This window comes from Pipistrellus kuhlii, unplaced genomic scaffold (genome assembly GCF_014108245.1).
Source record: "Pipistrellus kuhlii isolate mPipKuh1 unplaced genomic scaffold, mPipKuh1.p scaffold_m20_p_9, whole genome shotgun sequence".
Taxonomy (NCBI): Eukaryota; Metazoa; Chordata; class Mammalia; order Chiroptera; family Vespertilionidae; genus Pipistrellus; species Pipistrellus kuhlii.
In genome coordinates this window covers 25250343-25259495 of record NW_023425595.1, presented here as the reverse complement: position 1 = coordinate 25259495, position 9153 = coordinate 25250343, and positions in this window count along the sequence as shown.

The following is a 9153-nucleotide window of genomic DNA, read 5'->3' as shown; positions in this document are numbered from 1 at the left end:
AAAAATACCCTTGGGTGAGTATTTTTTTTTTTTAAAGGGGAGAATAACAAGGGCAGCTACCCAACAAATTAAAATCAGAATTTTGGTAAAATAAGAAAAAGCTGTGAGAGAAATGGAAGACGTTGTGCGAGGATCAGTTTTGCTGAGCATCCTGACAAGTGATACAGGCCCACGTTGGTCACAAAGGAAGGTTATGGAGGGATTTCAGGGGAGCTGTTCACTCCTAATACCCAGATTTACCATCTACAGAGGCTCAAACACACCCTGCCCAAGTCACCTAGACATTGGGGATGATTTCTCTGGTTATGTGGAAAGAATTAAAGGATCTGAGTCCAAGAGACTAACTGCTCTGCCACTAACTGGGCAACTTGGAACAAACTATATTCCCGGCCTCAGATAGCTCATCTGTAACCTGAGGGCATTGAGCTAATAATATAACTACCATTTACTGAGCACGTACTAAGTACAGGCCCTTTGCTATGCACTGCACGTGCCTTATCTTATTTCATCCTCTGAGGTCGTAGCTATTACCTTCATTTAACAGCTGCAAATATGGCTCAAAGAGGTTCAAACCTATTTGATAAGTATTTATTAAGCACCTACTATATATCAGTTGTCAAGAGTCAGGAGAGACACACACAAAAAGAAAGAAAAGACTCTTTTTTTAAAAAAAAAAATATTTATTGTCTGAAGTTTTACATATGTCTCCTTTTTCACAATCTCGGTGAGCCTCACAATGTTGGAGTCTGTCTTAGTCGGCCCAGGCTGCTATAGCAAAATATCACAGGTTGGGCAGCTTAGGCAGCAGTTCTGGAGGCTGGAAGTCCAGGATTAGGGTGCCTGCCTTATCTGATTCTGGTGACAGACTCTTCTGACTTAGCAGCAGCATTTGACACAGTTGACTCCTCACTCCTTAAGATACTTTCTTCACTTGGCTTCCAGAAATCTCCTTTCTCTCCCCCCCCCCCCCCCCCCACTATCTCCTTGGTTGCTCTTTATCAGGCTGATATGCTAATATCTTCCCTCTCCAGAATTTTTGCAATATTCCAGGGCTCAGACCTTGGACTTCTTTCCTCTGTCTACTCTCATTCCTGTTGTGATAATATTTATCCCATTTATTTCAAGATTTTTCAGGTCCTCTTTTATGCATATGACTCCCCAACTTATTTCTGTGATCTAAACTTCTCTTGTACATCTCAAACTTGAGAAATAACCTGCCACTTGCTACCTCCACTGGATAGCTAATGGACACCCCAAGTCAACTTGTTCAGACATGCACCCCTGATCTTTTCACTGAAACCTGTTTCACTCTTAGCCCTCTCCTTCTTAGATGGTTGTAACTGTATCCTTTCCGTTTCCTCAGCCAAAAACCTTGACTCATTCTTCATTTTACTCTTTTTTTTAAAATATATTTTATTGATTTTGTACAGAGAGATAGGGAGAGAGATAGAGAGTTAGAAACATCGATGAGAGAGGGTCATCGATCAGCTGCCTCTTGCACACCCCCTACCGGGGATATGCCCGCAACCAAGGTACATGCCCTTGACCGGAATCGAACCCGGGACCTCTCAGTCCCCAAGCGGACGCTCTATCCATTGAGCCAAACCGGTCTTGGCTCATTTTACTCTTGCTTGCATAGTCCACATCCAATCCATTAGGAAACCCATCTGGCTTTACCTTTAAAATGTATCTAGAAACGATCAATTCTCACCACCATCCTGGTCCAAGCCATCATTAAATTAACATGGGCCCTAACTGGTTTGGCTGAGTGGCTAGAGCATCAGCCTGTGGACTGAAGGGTCCTGGGTTTGATTCTAGTCAAGGGCATGTACCTTGGTTGTGGGTGCATCCCCAGTAGGGGGTGTGCAGGAGGCAGCTGATGGATGTTTCTCTCTCATCGATCTTTCTCTCTATCTCTCTCCCTTCCTCTCTGTAAAAATCAATAAAATATATATTTTTAAAAAATTAACTTGGGCATCTACTCTGTGCTAGACTTTGTGCCAAATGCCAGGAGTGCAGACAAATAGGACACAGTCCCTGCCCACAGAGAGCGCCTGGTCCAGCGGGGAAGCAGGTGATTGTGATCCATTGTGGTAAGTGCAGTGACAGAGACATGGATATTCAGAGGAGGGGGTACAGTCTTTATGTCCCGCTCCAGTGTGGTGTTAAAACTGTTCACTTTAGCCTCTTGAACTAAGCTGACCCACAAAGTCAATTAAAACAAGTCTCAGGCTCCATTAATTGATAGTAGGCCCATTTGCTCATAACATTTAATTCCTGTCTTTTTAAAACATATATATTTCTTATTGATTTCAGAGAGGAAAGCAGGGAGGGGAAGAGAGAGAGAGAGATAGAAACATCAATGATGAGAGAGAATCATTGATTGGCTGCCTCCTGCACACCCCGGCATTTGATCAGGCTCGCAACCCGGGCATGTGCTCTGATTGGGAATCAAACCATGACCTCCTGGTTCATAGGTCGATGCTCAACCACTGAGCCACACCAGCCAGGCTGTCTTTTTACCTTTATCTCTGCCACTTACGCTGTGTCATACTCTCACCCATGAACTGAGAGGAAGATCTCAGAACTTCCCAGCATTGAAATTTGATATGTTTCCCAGGGTACAGCCTACAGTGACCCCCCTTTCTTTTGGCAACTTTGGCTAATGGCTCACGGGACAGCTCTGGCCTGAGGGACAGCCCCAGGGGCCTGGCTAGGGTGGAGTCCACAGAGTGTGATAGTGCTGTGTGCCCTGATAATATCCCAAACCCCACTGAATTGGTGCTTAATTAAAAACAACTGTCCTCAGCAATAGGCAAAATATCTATTTATCCATCTTTTCCATTTGCTTTACACTGAATCCAGCCTCGCTGGTTTCTCTGCTCTGCTCTGTTCTCTCCTAGCCAGTCTCATACCTGACTTCCATTTACATATTCCTAAACCACTGCTGAGGCCAGGCCATCCCAGTGAAGAGCCTTCCAAGTCTCCTTATTACCTACCTGGCATAGCCCAAATCCATTAGCATGCAAGGCGCTCCATACTTGGCCTTAACCTTCTCCCTCTTTACCTTCCAGCCTCACCCTCCATAACCGTGGCCTGCCTACCCATGGAGACCATAACATGCGTGTGCACTGTCACCTCTGTGTCTCTTCTCATGCTCTCCCCTTTGTCAGGAATGTGCTTCTCCCCTTGTCCACTGAGATGGTATCTTCAATACTCACGTGAAGTCTCTCCTCCTCCAGCTCCCTGTGGTCCCTCTGAGGTCTCCTATATCACCAGCAACCACTCATGTCCTTACTTCCTTGTAACATCTCTTGCCAGGTACTTGTTGCTTTGTTTTCTACTCTTGTATTGGGCCTTTTGTTGGTTATGCCTTCTTTCTTTGGCTCTGCCCTGAGCCCTTGCAAGGCTTAGTGGGAGAGCAGACCGTGAAGCCAGACAGACGTGGGCTTAATGCTAGTTCTCTCATTGACTAGATAAGTGACTTTAGGCAAGCCGCGATTGTTGTGAGAATGAAACAGGACAACAGGTGAACCTGCCTAAGAGTGCATGGGTCATAGTATTTCATCTTATGTGGAGCCTTGTACATAGCATGATTTGCAAATGAATTGTGAACATTTGGAGAACAGTCATAGAATAAAAGTCTATTTCTGCAATACGCTTCTGCAAAAGGGAAAGACAAAGTAAAGAAATGTGCAGGGCCCCAAAATGAAGTAGAAGCAGAGAAAGGTGTTTTTTGTTTGTTTGTTTGTTTTTAGTAGTATCTGATATGTGGGCTGTCCTGGGGTGGAGTTGTCAAGTTTGAGCTTCATTGTCTATGCATAGAGCCGACACATTTAAGGGCACATTTTGGAAAAATTCTGCCCACTTGTGAAGGGCTCTGGGTAAGAAGAAAAAAAAAATCCTTTCTGAGAAATAGTAACCAGAAACCAATTGCAATTGAAAGGTTTATACCCACAGGGGTTTGTGGTTCAAATTTACACTATCCAAGTGGCAGGAGAATCCCCAGTAATTAGAAACATCTTCATCTGGTGACAAGGCTGGCAGAAGCAAATGCAAAACCTCTTTTAAGACACACTTACAGTTAAACACTGTCAAACAGCAGCCCGCAATCCAAAATTACGAAACACACAGGGAAACAGTCTCACAGGGAACAACAGAAATAAACACACAACCAAACAGCAACAAGGGCTGCAGAATTAGACCCCCACGTTGCCAGTGCTTACAAAGGGGCATCCACCAGCCTGGGAAACAATCTATTAACAGCGTCAAGCGATGCAGACAAACCCCAGTCTAGGAATGGCTTGTGTTCCACAAGGGAACTTGAACATGTTATTCAGCCATCAGAATCTCACTTCCTTAGAAAGCAACGTGTTAGATCACAAAAGCTTTTGGAATCCACATGTCAGACATAGAGGCACAACTTTCAGTACATATTTGTGCTCAATAAACATTGACTAAATACACTTATAAATGAATGAACGAGGTTGCTAGATCTGACCCAAGTTCGAGCCCTGCAGAGCTTGGGAACAAGAGATGTAGAAGAAGGAGGAGAAACAAATTGTATTTTCTCTAAAGCACAAGTGCAACTGGAAAGCGTGTACAAAGGTGCAATTTACCTCAGGAACATCCATCTCCTTGGTGCTTCTGGTCCCAAAACCAGGACTGCAAGGACTTGTCAAGGCTATTCTACTGCCGAGTGCTCCGCAGTGCTGGGGATCTTTGCTCTCTCCTTGAGACCGCATGCAGATTGGGGTCAGGGGTTGGATGTTAGGAACAGCCTAATACCCCGAGATGGTGCAGCTCTGAGGCATGTTTGTTCCCCCAAAGGAGCCCACGTTGTCCAACAAAGTGAAACGAACTCATTCCAGCCATGTGGTCTGGATGGAGCTGGAGCCGAAAACCTTTGCACAGGCCCTCTTTCCTAAGAGTTCACCTTTGAGGTCATCTTCATTCATTCAACAGATGTTCACTGACACTTCCGTTCACAGCCCTGGAGATGCACGGATGAGCGAGAGTGAAAATAGCCGTGCTCTCAAGAGGTTTTCATTTTAGGAGAAGAGACAGGTAACAATAAAAACTAATATGTGGGTAAAATAGAGGGTGTCCGCCTAAAACTGTACACACACACTGAATAGATTGGAAAGGCTGTGTTTATTAAACTACACTTTATTTTCAAAATGGAGCTATCAGCTGGTAAAGTGTGTATACATGTTCTGGGACACCCTGTAACTGCAAAGGATGGTAAATGCTATTTAAAAAACAGACAAGGGAGAAGTGAGTCACGCATATTTTACATCTTCCCTACTGCCTGTGTTAAACCCAAAGGTTTTTGTTTTGTTTTGTTGTGTGTGTGTGTGTGTGTGTGTGTGTGTGTTTGCATATGTGTAATTTAGTTTCTTTTGTGTGTGTGTAAGTTAGTTTCTTTTGACCTGCCTGTCTTTGTAGCTGGGTTATCCAGGCCAGCGAAAGGGGAAGTGAGGATACAGAAGTGTCAAAGTATTTGTGGAAATGTCTTTACCCTCAATGATCCTTGCTGTCACTCTATCCAATTCCTTTGTGGTTCACTCACACACACACTCAGGAAAATTCTTTCTCTTTGTGAGTGTTAAGGTTCTGCTTATCAATGGACTCTCTCTGCCCCACTGCTCATTTCAATATGGAAAGGGAAGTTTTCCCACGTGCAGCCTTTCTAAATAAAGGCAGTGCTGGTGAGGCGATCAAGGCAATGAATGATTAAGCAGTCACAAATAAGATGTGAGCTTGCATTCATTTCTGCCAGCAGCAGCCTGGGCTCCTTCCTGTACACTGTTGACAGAGGAACTCAAGAAGGCAGAAACCTTTCAAATAACAAGGAGTCTCTGAAGTGTGGGAACAACATTCTGCCGGTGATGGATGAGCGACCCCTCTCCTCAGAGTCCTCAGAGAGCTCAATCTGCGCCCGGATCGCAGCCGCTGGAGCAGCTAACAGAGACATGAGGGGAGGCTCCAGTCTGCCCCTCTTGAGGACGATTGTTCTCCCGGACAAGCTGCGGTGTGGCTGTGGGCTCCTCATCCTCTGGGTGTCTGGCAGCCCTCAGGGTGCGGAAGCCTCAACTGAACCGAGAGCTCTTGTTGCAGCCTGAGCCGCTTCCCTCTTATCCTGATCTCCACAGACCACAGATCTCAGCTTCCTGGAAGAAAAAGTCTTTTATATTTGGAAACTCATAGTGAGTAGAGCTTAAACTTTCCCCTTGTGCAGAAAGACACTCCAAGAGATCCTGTTTTCTAAAGGTTTTCCTTGTTCATTTTTTGATGCATTAATCCCAAGTCTTGTCTCTATTTTGAAAATAAAAGGCAAATCAGTGGCCCTTGTGCCAAGACTTTCTCTCTCTCTCTCTCTCTCTCTCTCTCTCTCTCTCTCTCTCTCTCTCTCTCTCACACACACACACACACACACACACACACACACACGCTCTGTTGAACAGACAGGTTTTTTGTGTGAATTCTATTCTATACATTGTAACCCCCTCTACCCCCACATCCTTGCCCAGCTCCATGCTCTCACAGGCTCCCCCCAGGACTAGAGCAATGATGCCCCTAATACACATCCATCCATATGGTCTCATATTTTGGGGAGAGAGGAAATGTGAACCAACTATCAGGTTTCAGTGACTTCTGCTTTTTCTTAACTGTAGTATCATAAAAGGGATATAATAAAAAAAAATTTAATAGAGAGTAGCCAAAATTTCGAGGACAAAGGAAAATGCTTAGCTTTTAGGTCTGATTTGATAAAAAAAAAAAAAAAAAAAAAAAATCCTGCAATGGACACCTTCAATGATAAATGAAGGCTGTCAGAAACCATTCCAATTGAAACTTCTATACATGTTAATTACATAGGTCTATTCTGAAATGACAGAAAGTAGAAATCCCCTGTATTTACCTTTACACCATATTTCACACATGGAGAACGGCTCTAGCCTTCTGGCATAACCATCGCACATTTATCGTTTACCCTGATGTAGGGCAACTGTGCACGAATAGATAGTTACAATGCCTGATAAGGAGTTAACCGTGAATTTTCCAGTAGACTGGATCCTTGGGCAGTTTTACATCTATAAATACCATTGATTTGATTTGATTTGGTTCTCATCCATGTTGTGGTGGGAAGCAGTGCTTTTTTCTTTCTTTAACTTTCTTTCTTTTTTTTTTTTTTAATCAATATGCAGCCCATATTGATTTTTTTACAGAGAGAAAGAGAGAAGGATAGAGAGTTAGAAACATTGATGAGAGAGATTCATCAACCAGCTGCCTCTTGCACCCCCCCACTGGGATGTGCCCGCAACCAAGGTACATGCCCTTGACCAGAATCGAACCCGGGACTTTTCAGTCCGCAGGCCAACGCTCTATCCACTGAGCCAAACTGGTTTCGGCAGTGCTTCTTTCTTTGTTATTGCCCTGTGGAGGTAGGTCTCTTGCATGGAAGTACCACTGTTGGCTTACCCACTCCTCAGTTGAAGGATATTTGGGTTGTTTCCAGTTTTTTGGTGATTATCAATAATGCCATTATTCACATTTATGTACAGGGATTTTTTTGTGTGTGAGCATAACTTTTCATGTATCTTGGTAAACACCTGTGAGTGGGTTTGCTGTGGGAGAGTTCCAATTTCTTCACATCCTTCCCAGCACATGGTACTATCAGGCTTGAAAACATTTTAAAGAAATTTTAGTCATTCTAATAGGTGTGTGTATTGGTATGGACTTGTGATTTTAATTTGCATTTCTCTGCTGACTGATGTTGTTGAGATCCTTACATGCATATTTGCTTGCTGTCCATATTTTTTTCTTTTGTGAAATGTCTTCAAATCTTTTGCTATTTTAAAAGTTGGTTTGTAGCAGAAACCGGTTTGGCTCAGTGGATAGAGTGTGGGCCTTTGGACTGAAGGGTCCCATGTTTGATTCCGGCCAAGGGCATGTACCTTGGTTGCGAGCACATCCTCAGTAGGAGGTGTGCAAGAGGCAGCTGAACAATGATTCTCTCTCATTGATGTTTTTAACTCTATCCCTCTCTCTTCCTCTCTGTAAAAAAAAACAATAAAATATGTGTGTTAAAAAAAAAAAAAAGGTGGAGTGTTAGCACAAAGACCCCCCCCCCGCCCCCCCCCCCAAAAAAAAATTTTTTTTAACGTTGGTTTGTTTTCCTTAGGTCATTAAAAAAAATCTGTCTTCCTCACTGTCCTGGTACATTTTTGTTATTGGTCAAAGCTCCCTATTACCTACAGGATAGAGTCCAAACATCTCAACGGCAGCATAAACAATACCCTCATAATTAGCCCCTGACAGCCTGCCCACCCATTCCTTTCTGCTCCTAAATGTATTCTTTTCCCAGCTGAACTGTGCTGTTAAAGGTTGGCAAGAGTTGCATTGTACACTCTAATTTTTTGCACATGCTGTGTCCTTGACCTTTCTTTCCAGGTGAGTTCCTCCTCCTCTCCTAAGGCCCAGATTAGGAAGTATGGAGTTTTGAGAAAGACATTAGGTTTCTGACCATGTGTTGCTGCTGTAAGTATGTTACTTATCTACTTCTCCATAACAAATTGCCAAGAACACTTAGTAGCTTACAACCACCAACATTTATTAGCTCCCAGTTCTTGTGGGCCAGGGGTTTGGGAGTTCTGGCTGGGTGGTTCTGGCTTCCAGTATCTCATGAGGTTGTAGGCAGAAGGTCATCAGATAAGAAAATAAGACAAATACGGCTCAGATGGTGTGAATCCATAATTTGTACTAATTTCTGTTGTGTTGCTTACTCATTCATTCATTCTTTATGGAATACCTTCTGTGATCAGATTCCGTCTCTTTTCTTCTGAATATCTTGCATGTCTCAGTGTGAAGACCACCAGATATGTCACTTCCAATGTTGTCCACCACCAGCTAAGATAATGTGCGTGATAAACATGTCCTCAAATGGGAAGGTGGTTTCCCTGCCTTGCTACCTGCTCTCCTCTCCTGGTGTCCCTGATTAGTCAGACATTCACATATTTAAGTGTGTCAACATCAGTCTGAGCAGGATGCTGGTGTGCTGCCATAGTGCATTCACAAAAGTGCACTGGTCATTGCGGGACCCGAACTTCTCACCTGCCCTGGCCTGTAGTCACCTCCAGTAGACAATGATTA